General features: G+C 41.1%; 1 long non-coding RNA gene across 1 annotated transcript; it reads left to right on the top strand.

Moving 5' to 3' along the window:
- The first annotated feature begins 95 nt into the window (after positions 1-95).
- LOC103100206 (uncharacterized) lies at positions 96-11,245 on the top strand. The gene is made up of 3 exons (XR_008914854.1): positions 96-934; positions 3,933-4,091; positions 4,195-11,245. It is a non-coding gene; the product is annotated as an uncharacterized LOC103100206 (long non-coding RNA).
- The last annotated feature ends 1,836 nt before the right edge of the window (positions 11,246-13,081 follow it).

The raw sequence follows: 13,081 nt of genomic DNA on the forward strand, positions 1-13,081 counted from the left end.
CTCTCTCTCTCTCTCTCTCTCTCTCTCTCTCTCTCTCTCTCTCTCTCTCTCTCTCTCTCTCTCTCTCTCTTCCCCTCCCTCCATCTCTCTCTTCTTCTCCCTCCCTCTCTCTCCTCCCTCCCTCATTCTCTCTCTCTGCTTCTCTCTCTCTCTCTTTCTTTCTGTCTCTCCTTCCCTCTCTGTCTGTCTGTCTGTCTCTCTCTCTCCCTCCATCTCTCTCTTCTCCCTCCCTCTCTCTCCTCCCTCCCTTTCTCTCTCTTTTTCTGTCTCTCCTTCCCCCCCCTCTCTGTCTCTCTGTCTGTCTCTCTGTCTCTCTCACTCTCTCTCTCTCTCTGTGTCTCTGTCTCTGTCTCTGTCTCTGTCTCTCTCTGTCTCTCTGTCTCTCTGTCTCTCTGTCTCTCTGTCTCTCTCTCTCTCTCTCTGTCTCTGTCTCTCTCTCAAATTACTGATATTTGCTTTTAATATCTTTCCTCCTCCATCCCCAGAGAGCTAGCTCTCTTAATATTTAAAAAAGAAAGTTCACAGGAAAGCAAAACGGACCAGCAGATCCACTGAGATTGACAGCAGCTATAAGTCCCCCCAACCTTCGCCCAGGAGGGAAGGAGGCCCGTTTTCTCTTCTCCTCTTTGGGGCGAAGCCTTCTTATTACAATTAAGACAATTTTGATTATTTTTTTGGTCTCACCATTTTTATTAGTATCATGAATTTGATTGTGTTCCTAGTTCTGCTATGTTACTCGGCATCCCTTCAGATGCATCTCTCCATCCTTCTCCACCTTCTCCGCGTTCTGCTTGGCCATTGGTTATGAAGACACGACAATATTCCATTACATTTGTGTTGCCGCTGGTGGTTTGGCCATGCCCCGATGGAGGAGCATCTTCTTTGTTCTCAGTTCTTTGCCACTACAGAAAGGCCTGCTAGAAATATTTTAGGGGTATGCCTCTCTTTCTATCTTGGACCTTTTAGGGTCACAGTTTAGCAGGAGGATCTTTGTGTCAAAGGAGATGGACATTTTAGGTCATTTCCCTTTTTTTGTTTTTTAAACCCTCACCTGCTGGCTTAGTATCAATTCTAAGACCAAATAGGGGCAAGAACTAGATCATCAGGATTAAGTGACTTGCTCAGGATCACGTAGACAGGCAGGGTCTAACACCAGATTTGAACCCAGGTTCCCCCGATTCCAGGCCTGGTGCTCTATCTACTGTACGACCTCTTTTAGGTCATTTCTTAGCATAATTCTAAATTGCTTTCCAGAATGGTTGGATCCATTGATAGCTCCACCAACAATTTTTGTTTTTTTCTTTTGTCTTTCTACTACTATTCCAGCAGTGACTGTTTCCATCTTTTGTCATTCTTTTTTTTCTTTTTAAACCCTTACCTTCCACCTTAAAATCAATATGAGGCAGAGTGGTAAGGGCTAGGCAACGGGACGTAAGTAACATAGCCAGGAAGAGTCTGAGGTCAGATTTGAACCTGGGACCTCCCATCTCTAGGTCTGGCCTTCCATCCACTGAGCCACCCAGCTGCCCCATCTTTTGTCATTCTTGTCAGTTTTCTGGGTCTGGCTTCTTTCAAGGATGATAGCATTGACTTGGAGCTCTGAGTCGTGGTTCTGTCCCCTCTATAAAGGGAAGGGAATAATAATCCCTACTATGTGCCAGGCCCCATGCGAAGCACCTGAAATGGTCATCTCATTTCGTTTTTATGCAACCCTAGGAGGTAGGTGCTATTATTGTCATCACTATTTTACAATTGAGGAAACTGAGGCAAACAGACATTAAGTGACTCACTGAGAGTATCTGAGGCAGGTCTGAACTCAGAACTTCTTCCTCCAGGCCCAGTTCTATATCTGCTGCACTTTGGGCCTCTGACTTCTCCTTATTAAAATAGATGCGCCTTTTCACACTTCTTAGTCTTGAAATAGCAATGTGGTGCAATGGAAAGAACATTTGAACTTGGAGCCTAGGAATGTGAGTTTGAACCCCAGCTCTGTCATCAACTAGCTGTGTGATGTTGGATGAGTCACTTTCCCTTTCTGAGACCCATTTATCCAATCTGTAAAATGAAAGCAGGGCAATGAGGTGTCCTAGTGTTTAGAGCCCTGGGCTTGGAATCAAGAAGGTTCATCTTCATAAGTTCAAATCCAGCTTCAGACACTTACTAGCTGCGTGACCCTGGACAAGTCATGTCACCATACTGGCCTCAGTGTCCTCATCTGTAAAAATGAGCTAGAGAAGGAAATGGCAAACCACTCTGGTATCTTTGTCAGGAAAGCCCCAAATGGGGTCAGGAAGAGTGAAACCTGTCCAAAAAAACTCAATTCAACAACAATAACAATAACAGGGAAAAAAAATTAAAGCATTGTACTAGTCCCTTCCAGCTTTGTCATCCTATGCATGAAAGTATCCATCAGTTTGAATGTTCTAGGGGCAGGTAGGGTAGCTCTGTGGATAGAGAACCAGGCCCAGAGACAGGAGATCCTGGGTTCAAATATGACCTCAGACACTTCCTAGCTGTGTGACCCTGGGCAAGTCCCTTAACCCCTATTGCTTAGCCCTTGCCCTTCTATCTTATTGTTACTGGAACAGAAAATAAGGACTTTTTTAAAATAGTAAAGTTTTGTGAACTTACAGACAGCACTTGGGAATTCTCTTTTGACTCTGAGCTTTATAGAGTAAAAGCAACCTGTGACTAGGGCTCTACTATGTTGGCAAATGTTTACCACTCAACTCCCTGAAAAAAAAATGTATGCAGGACATGTTTTTTAAGTTAAATTTGCATCATTAATATTCTTTCCATCACTTTCTTAAGTTTAGACAGTCAATAGAATAAAAAAAATCAGCCCTAATTTGTAGCACTTACGTGTTTCTGAGTTATAAATATTGACACTGAATATTTGACAATTAGTTTTTCGAAGCCACTAAGAATTGACTCTAGCTCTCCCCTGGGGAGGACTATTCTGTGATCTCTAATGAGATGATATGAACTTTGGACAAAGAACGTGCCCTAACCCTCCAGAAATACTTCGAGAGCCCTTTCTTCCCTTCCTTCCCTCCTCATCCACGGTCCCCATCCCTGACCCTATTCCTGGTAGTTTTCCTCTTCAAAGAATAAAACCAAGACCAAAGCGAGGGCAGGGCAGCTGGGGTCTCGGTCCAAAGTACAGCTCACTGATATTTGTAAATGTTAAAATTAAATATCAATAATAAAAATATTATATTTTATGAGGTTTATTAAATGATCATTAGAAATCAAGGAATAAAGAAGATACAAAATAAAGACCACGTGCCCATGACTGATCACAGTTTAAACACCCATCTTACTACCACCAAGCTGGGAACAGGAAGTAAAGGCCTGGGGCCCTTCATGTCCTTGCCTAATATCCCCTGTCTACAGGAAGTACATAAGGACAGGAAGTCAGTGGGCTCCTGGGAAATGTAGTTCTTTTTTTAGGGTAACAGATTTTCAATTATACATATCCCAGGAGGAAGCAGCAGTGTTCTGGCCTACCAACGCCTTGCCTCATGGCCTTCCCCTTGGCTGTTCCAGGCTAATAATCTGAAGGTCCTACTCCCATGGCCCACTTTCCATCCCTGTACCTATATCTGCTCCCCCTCCCGGGTACACTTCCTGGGGCTTGGGGGTTAAGGGTAAGAAGGCATTGGCCCAGAGACTATGCCATCGCTCTCCTATTTTCATGATGCTCACCTGGCATTATCAGTGATCATGGTGCCCACTAGCCAAAGATGCCCCAAGGAGCTCTCGCCTGCCCGCCCCGCCCCCTGAATTTGCTGTGGGTACCCCCAATACTTGGCAGAGCTCTTTGCCCTTAGTGAGCTCATTCATTCATTCGTTCTACCCTGGCTGCCCCCCTGCCTCAGTGGTCTCCACAGCACTTTCTCACCTCATCTCCATCTCCCTTTTCTCCTCAGGCCTCCTCTTGTCCAGCGGCCCCACTGCTTAGCTTTCTCAGTTTGAGATGACCAGCCTCCAGGGAAGCAGAGGGGGGCCTGGTCATTGAACCCCCAGCCTGGGACCTCTGGGGAGCCGCCTCCCCACGGAAAGGACTCCCCTCGAGTCCGCAGGGACAGGTGAGCATCTCGGGGGAGCCCCTGGGAAGTGGGGGTGGGGAAGGGGGCAAAATCATCTCCTTCTCAGGGCAGCGGGCTCCCAGATCCTGTGTTCTTCCCTTAGGGCCTGGACGCCTCCTGGAGATGCAGGCCGCTCTGACCAGCCATCGGGAATTTTTCTTGAGAAGCGTCACCGAAGGCCATCTGAATGCAGCCCTGGACGCCCTACGCTCCTGCCGCGCTTTGTCTCGGGCCAGTTACGAGGCCATCTGCGTGGCCCCCACAAGGACGGCCCGCGTCCGGGCCCTGTTGGACACCTGCGTCTCCCTAGGAGAAGAGGCCTCGCGGGCGGCTTTGGCTGTGCTCCTGGCTCCCCCTCGGCAGCGGCGTAGAAGGTCGGCTACCATGAGCTATTCGGGACCCTCGAGGCAGGGGCATTAAGTGCTTGGAAGGGTCCGAGGAATCACCAGATTGGGGGGACAGAGCATTGGCCAGGGAGACGAGAAGCGAAGCTGATGCTCTTACCTGTTGTGCAAACTTGGACACTTGTGGCCCTCGGAGGGCCTCGGTTTCCTCATCTGCAAAAGGAAGTCACCCCAGAGGAACCATTCCCGATCCAAGGGTTTTGAGTGCGAGTTCTACACCACGGTGCCTGGAGGACGCTGAGTTGGCTTGGTGGCCTAAAAACAGCAGAGAAGAGAGCAGGGGGAGAGGAGTGAGTCGCCACGGCCTTGGGAGAAGAAGGGAGATCTAGAACCCCCTTCTCTCCACTTCCTTCAAGGCTAAGCGCGCCTCTCACCTCCTCCTAGGAGAAAACCAGCCTTTTCTGACTACCCCAGGCCCAGGGGCCTTCGCTTTTTCTGAGGCAGCCATAGCACAGTGGCAAGAGCATGGAATCTAAAACCGGATTCAAATTCTGCCTCTTCTGTGTTCTTCTCCGTGACCTCGGTCACGCCCTCGTGCATCTCTGGGCCTCAGTTTACTCACCTGTAAAAGGGGGAGGCAGGACGAGGCGGCCTCTATGGTTGCTTCCAGTTCTAAATGGATGAACTGTGATCCTTGTGATGTTGGTTCTTCAGTGTTTGTATTATTCTCTATTTTGCACATGGAACAGTCGTTACAGGAACTAGCCTGTAAAACAACCTTCTTCTGTCTCCCTCAGTGCCTTGGATAGGGATAGGGAATACTTGCTGTTTAGTTGGTTGAGCGGACCCTGGGAGTTCTTCTGGTTATTCTTCTTGGGCGCCATTATGGGGCATGTGGGCATATGGGATTAGAGCCCAAGATATAGAGTAGAATTAGGGAAATGTGGCAAAACCCAGCCTGAGGGTGGCCACGCCACTCCCCTCCTTTCCCCGGGGTTCAGTCTGGCCCTTGGTGCCAGCTCTGGCTCCCCATAGATTTCCTGGGGATCAACCTCTCAGTCCCTTTGCCCTGCCTCAACCATCTATGTGTGTAGGCCGTATCTGGGAATGGCAGTATGTTGGTGCCTTGTGGCACATTTATGGCACATCATGACTGATATGCTCATGAAAGAGGGCTTAAAAGGCCTGTTATCAAGTAGGCCTTCCCACTAGGTCCAACTGGAGACAACAAAGGAGGCAGTGTGGTCGAATGGAAAGACCCCTGGATTTGGGGTCCGACCAGTTGGAGTCTCAACCCTGCTACTGACCCCCTGGGTACCCCTGAACAAGTCACACTGGAAATACAAAGTGGAAGAAAAATACCTATTTCCCAGGATGACGCGTATATTTGAATGGGGAATCCATAGAATTATTACTTTGGCACATCCATCTTGGGCAAATGGTCGGTCGAATAAGCTGAGCCTAAAACAAAATGAGATGTTTGGTTTTTTAAAAAGTGAAGGTATTGAACTCATGACTTCCAAGATCCCTTCTTTAGACTCTAGGATCTCTGAATCTGACCCAATAATAGAGGTAACTATGTGGTCCTAGAGGGGAAAAGACCTGAATTCAAATCTGCCTCAGATACTTATTAGCTTTATGACTACTTAATCTCAGTAAGCCTCAGTTTCTTCTTCTATAACAGTGATAGTCATCTATCTCACGGGGTTCTTGGGAGGGTCAAATGATATAACATTTGCTTTGCCAACCTTAAAAGACCATATAAATGTTAGCTATTATAAGTAATCTGAGTAGATGAGGGGGGTACCATAACAAGTCTTGGCATACTATTTGGGGGGCTGGAAATACTTGATTATGTGTCTCTCACCTCTTTCTAGGTTAAGGAAATGTCAGCAAGCACATTATATTTTATATTATATTTACAAGTTTATTTTAATAACCAGTGGGGGGAAAGTGGCATTAGGACATACAGGCAAAATGCCTTCTGTAGTTTGCCCTTTCTGGACCCCGGGGTAAACAAGTAGGGCTAAACTTTGGTTTCAGGAAGGGGAACAAGGGTTTGGAGTTTAGAAGTCAGAATATGACTTGTAATGGCCTTCCAGCTCTAGATTTAAGATCGTATAAACTCTTACTAGAATATAGGCTCCTTGAGGGCAGACTTAGACTGCCAGATTTTGACATCTTTGTATCCTCAGAACCCAGAATAATACCTCTTTTCTAATAATACATAAATTGAATTAAATACATGAATACATAAGTTGAATTTAATTATACCAGGTCTCAGAGGTGAGTCAGAATAAATCCTCTTCTGAAGACTTTGATTCCCAAATTGTCTGGATACAGGGAGGCATCAAATGGTCATGGAGAATGGTGGAAGGTCCTAATGGAGAGGGAAACATATACAAATGGGGAAAAGGTCGGTGATTTAACCAGTTACCTTGGGTTGAGGTAGTAACTCAATTACAGTACTAAAGGCTTGTCTCAGAGATGCAGAATTTGGGAGCTCATTGGTTGATTGGTCCATTGACAGCTTCATCTCTGTGTGCCTTGTCTTCTACCATCTTGGGATTAAGCTTCAGGAAGAGTGTTAAGGATGGAGTCAGTCTTGGTGAAGTATAAATTGCCCAAATGGAGGCAGGGCACCCAGCTCCCGCATACCTACTCCAGCTTTGTTGTTGTTCAGTCATTTAGTCGTGTCTGACTCTTCAGGACTCCATGGACCATAGCACACCAGGCTCTTTATCCCCCACTATTTCTTAAAGTCTCTCCAAGTTCATGTTCGTTGTTTCCATGATACTATCCATCTCATTCCTTACTCTCCCCCTCATCCTTTTGCCTTCCATCTTTCCCAATGAGTCCTGTCTTCTCATTATGTGGCCAAAGAATTTAAACTTCCTCCTCAGTATTTCATCTTCCAGTGAGTAGCCTAAATTAACACACCTCAAATTCATGCCAGGCTGGAAGAAAAAAGTGACTTTTTCCATTTTAAAACTACACAAAATGTCAAGCAGGAGTCTAGAGGCTATTACTGCCAGATAAAGCCAGCTCCAGCACAGGCAAACAAGCCTAATGTTCTAGTGGATGGAAGAGATATTTGCTGTCTACAAAGTTCTTCCCAGAGTAAAAAAGAGTGAAAGTTCCCTTCCCCTCATGCCCCTTTCCCCCCAAAAAAAGACCCAGGGTAGGGACCTTGGAAGCCCTAGGGAGGAGGAGAGTCAAGATGGCAGAGTGAGATGAAACATTTTTACCTAGCAGACCTCCACAAAGACCTAGAAGATGCACCAGATCAAATTTTAGTTAGGAAAGCTAAGAAAAAGTTGCAGTGAGTCATTTTTATCACTGCAGGGAGATAGACAAAGAGGTCTTTGAACACTGGGAAGATGGTCTGGCTAAGAGCTTTTGGTGGTGGAAACATTTTAGTACCCAGGGATGAAAAGAAGAACAAGACAAAGCACTAAAGGAGGAAGTACTGGGGTAGAAAGATGCCAGGAGATTCCCGAACTAGTGCTAATATTGGGATGGTTGCCATCTGCCAGCTTTGTCAACCATTACCCAGTTCTGGGTCACAGACAGAGGGTAGAAAGGAGTGGTTGCAAATGTATGTGGGTCCCAGTTGGGTAATGAGCAAGGAACAAGTTCTGGAAATGTTCTGAGACCAGGAACAGAGAGGAGACGAAGTTCTAACCTTTAGACCAGCATGTGAATCTCAAGTAGAATAACCAGGGCCAGGAGCCCTTAACCAAAAGAGAGCCAGCTGTTTAATTTCTCAGAACCTATAGAACTTTTCAGAGGGCCAAGAATGACAGTTCAGCATCAGTCTACTGAAACTTAAACACACAGAAGCCAAACAGACCCAAATCTAGATCAGGAACTTGCAAAGCTCAAACCAAGAGAGCTGTAAACAGATATCTCTCTGGATCACACCACTTTATTGGTTACCAGACTGAGCTGTAAAACAGCAGCGGATATAAAAGGACAGAAGCTCAGGTCAAATATCCCCAAAATACACAGAGCCCTGTACTAACACGAAATCCAAAGTCAAGAAGGAAGCTTAAAGACTGAACAAATAATCAAACAAAAAAACCAAAACACCCAACCATAAAGCACTTTTATTCTGACAAAGACGCTTAAGATTCAAACGTGTAGTAGAATAATTACTTTAAAAGCTCCATAAACAAAGTTTCAAAGAAAAATGTAGATTAGATCTAAATTCAACATGTATTCCTGAAGAGTTAAAGATTTTTTTTAAAAGAGCAAAATTTTATTTTAAAAACTAAATGAGATTATCAAAGAAAGATATGAAAAGAGAATTAGCAACTTTGTAAAAGAGATACAAAATGTTACATAAGAAAAGAACCCCTTGAAAATTAGAATTGACAGTGGAAGCAAATGACTCCATAAGACATCAAGAAATAGTAAAGTCAAACAACTGAAAACAGTTAAAGAAGATGTGAACTATCTCAAAGGAAAGGTGACTGAATTGAAAAATAGAGGAGATAATTTAAGAATCATGAGATTAACTGAAAATTAGGAACAAAAAAAAAAACCCTAAACATAATATTTCAAGTAATTACAAGAGAAAATTGCCCAGATAGATAGATGTCTGTCTTAGAATCAGAGGAAATGGTAGAAATTTCTAGTCACCTTCTGAAGGAAACCCCAAAATGAAAAGCCTCAGAAATTTAATAGCCAAAATCCAGAGTTCCCAGGTCATGGAAAAAATATTGCAAGCAACCAAAAAGAAAGAATTCAAATACTGAGGTGACACTTGAACTTTACTCTCATCTGAACTTGTTTGAGGAAGGAAGAGCAAACATATACACACACAATTGGGTACAGAAATTTATCTTATTAGATAAGGAAACAGGAAGAAAAGGAATTAATGGAAAGGTAGGGGGCTAAGAGAGGCATTAAGCAAAAGACTTAAAGAGGGCACAGTGAGGGAAAAAAAATAAAGAAGAGTATAAGAAAGTAGGAAGAAGGGAAGTAAACAATTATAACTATCAATGTGAATGAGATAAATGCATCCATGAAATAGAAGAGGATAGGAGACTGGTTTAGAAACAAGAATTTGACATGTTTATTAAAAAATACAGTTGAAACAGAAAACTGCACATAGAGTCAAAATAATGTGCTGGAAAAGAATATGATATGCTTTAGCTGCTAATGTTAAAAAAGGCAGGGGTAGCAATCCTGATCCCAGACAAAACAAAAGCAGAAATAGATCTAATTAAAAGGGATAAGCAAGGAAATTATATTTTGTTAAAAGATACTATAGATAATGAATTAATATCAATACTTAACATAAATACATCAAATAGCACAGCATCTAAGGTTCTCAAAGAAAAACAAGTTACACAAGCACAGCAAAACTATAATAGTGAGGGACCTCAATTTATTCTGCTCAGACCTAGATCAATTTGGTAAAATAAAGAGGAGTTAAAGAGATGAATAGTTTTAGAAAAAAATTGAGATAATAAAACTTCTGGAAAATATTAAATGAGAAAAAAAGGAATATACTTATTCTCAGGTATGCATGACATCTTCAGAAAAAATTACCCTGTATTAGAACATAAAACACAAACAAATGCAGAGAAGAAAAAATATTAATAAACTTTTTCCTGTCCATAAAGTAATAAAAAATTACATTCATTAAAGGATCTTTAAGCAATGAAAAGTTATGTCAAAAATTGTGGGATGCAGCCACAGCTGTACTTAGGGGAAAGCTAATGACTCTGGATGTTTACATCCAAAAGAAAAAGCAGATCAACAAACTGGGCATACAAATACTAAAAAGAAAAGTAAAACAACAATTAAAAAATTATTATTTTTAATACATTTATTTACATTTAATACATTTAAGGCAATTTAAGACAATAATTAAATTGTTAAATGTAAATAATTTTAAAAGCTACTGAAATGAAAATCCTAAAAATCAAAGGAGAGGATAAAATAAAAAAATTGAAAATAAAATAGTTATTAGACTCATAAGTAAAATTCAAAACTATTTTTTGGCAAATAATAAAAACAATAACACAGGCCTTTAGCCAATTCAATTTTTAAAAAGAAGAAAACCAAGGTTTCAGAATCAAAATTGAAAAGGTGAATTCTCAATCAATGGAGAAGCAATGAAAAGCAATTATTAGGAGCTCTTTTGCTCAACTATATGCCACTACAACTGACAATCTAAATGTAATGAATAAATATTCACAAAAACACAAATTTCCCAGATTAACAGAACAAGAAATAGAATATTTAAAAATAATCCCATCTTAGAAAAAGAAGTTGAACAAGCCATAAAATGAACTCCCAAAGGAAAAACTCTAAGACCAGATGGATATACAAGTGAATTTTACCAAACATTTTAAAATCAATTCCAATAGTATATAAACTATGGGAAGGAAAAAAAAACAGGTTAACAAGAAATCCTACTAAATTTCTTCTATGATACGAATATGGTCCTGATATCTAAACCAGGAAGAATCAAAACAGAGAAGGAAAATTATAGACTAATTTCCTTAATGAATATTGATGCAAAAATTTTAAATGAAATGCTAGCAAGGAAATTACAGCAATGTATCACAAAGATCATACATTATGACCAGGCTGGATTTATACCAGGAATGCAAGGTTAATTTGCTATTAGGAAAACCTTAAGCATAACTGGCCACATTACTAACAAAAACCATATGATTACTTCAATAGATGTAGAAAAAGCATTTTTAAAAGTTGTTCAAAGAAAAAGCTTTTGACAAAATATAACACCTGTTCCTATTAAAAATACAAGAAAACTCTAGAGACAAAAAGAAAGTTAATATATCAATTAAGAAAAAAATAAAAGTCCCAGGGAATATCAGTAAATAGAGCAACAAGAAAGTGGTCAGACCTATGAATGGGACAGCTCAGGAGCCCAGGGTCTCTCACCTCAAACACTCTGTCTTGAGTTGCCATGGATGGTCCTGTAGAACCAACGCTCCAAATCTCAAAGATGCATGAGGGCTTAACTCTGAAAAAAGAGATCAGTGCAGGGATCTAGAGAAGCCTGGGCAAGCTCAACTGCAACCAAAGTATATCAGGAGGAGTCTGATCCTAGAACAAAGCCCCAATTTAGGAACTGAAGCTGTAGAGCTGAGTAAACCAAAGAAGATATTGATCAGTCTAAGAAATTATTTATTGTAGGTCTAGATGGGTGGGATGGGATCATGAACAATGGACCCCACCACTTTGCAAAAGGAACATTCCCCATTTTGGATGCTTGAGGAATGTCAAAGTATTGACTTCAAAGACTCAAATTATAGGGTCTTCTAATCATAGAAATTCCCTCCCTCCCCATCTCCTTTCCAGATGCTGGTCATAACAGGAATCTTCTTTGACATCTTTAAAAGATAAGTCAATTAACTACTTCACCCATAAAGATCTTTGAAATATGAAGTGGACAGGCCAAGGGTTTTGCTTTTAGAGAAGGGGGGGGGCGGTTCTAAAAGGAAGGGAAAAATACTAACTTCTATCTAGATTCTTGAAAATATTGGGGGGAAACACTTATGAGAAAGACACAGATTATATCCCACTCATAGAAAACCCCACAAAGAGGTAACAAATATGTCTATAACAACTACAAAGCAAAAAAAAAAATAGATTTTCCATAAGGGTGAAGAAAAGAAGCAAGAGATTAAAAAGTGAAATAAAAAAAACTCTTGAGAAGTGGAAGGAGAATTAATAGCTTAGAGGAGAAAATGATAAATCTTACCTATGTATGAAGATGCTTTCAAACCTTAAGAAATACTATGAAATCTAGGAAGACTTGTATGAACTGATGTAGAATAAAATAAGTAGAATCAGGAGAACAATTTGTATAAGAACAACACCATGGTAAAGAAAAACAAGATTGAAAGCCTAAGAACTCTGATCAATACAATTATTGTCTTCAGAGGATCTATGATAATACATGTTATCTTGACTCTTGATAGAGAGGGGATGGAGTTCAGGTACAAAAAAGGTGTACATTTTTTTATATTACCACCATGTGAATTATTTGCACTCAATTATGCTTATTTGGGTATAGTTAAGTTGTTTAGTAGATAGAATTCTGGATCTGGAGTTGAGAAGATATACCTTTCTGAATTCAAGTCTGGCCCCAAACACTTACTAGCTATGTGATGATGAGCAAATCACTTAATCCTTAGTTTCCTCATCTTTAAAATGAACTGGAGAAGAAAATGGCAAACTACTCCAATATCTTTGCCAAGAAAACACTAACTGGTCACAAAGAGTTGGATATGCCTGAAATGACTGAATAAGAAAGGCTTATTTTTTACAAGAATCTTTTTTAATGTGTTGGGAGAGGTTGCTGTGATAATTAAAAATTCCAAGAGACTGGTTTCTAGGCAAGAAAATCAATTTATTGATTAGACTAGCAATAACAAATAAATTAATTGGTCAGTGATCTCTCTCAGTAATTAAAAACATTTCATTCAGTCTTGAGTCATTAAATACACTTTGGAAGCTCATTATTCAATTCTCCCTACATAGCCAAAGACATTTCTAATTAGTGAATACCTATTGAGAAGGTGGGTAGACCTTCCCAAATTCCTTTATGATGATGGGAAAATCATATGCCTGATCCTAAGATTCCAAAGTCTCTCTAGA

This window comes from Monodelphis domestica, chromosome 1 (genome assembly GCF_027887165.1).
Source record: "Monodelphis domestica isolate mMonDom1 chromosome 1, mMonDom1.pri, whole genome shotgun sequence".
NCBI classification, from domain to species: domain Eukaryota; kingdom Metazoa; phylum Chordata; class Mammalia; order Didelphimorphia; family Didelphidae; genus Monodelphis; species Monodelphis domestica.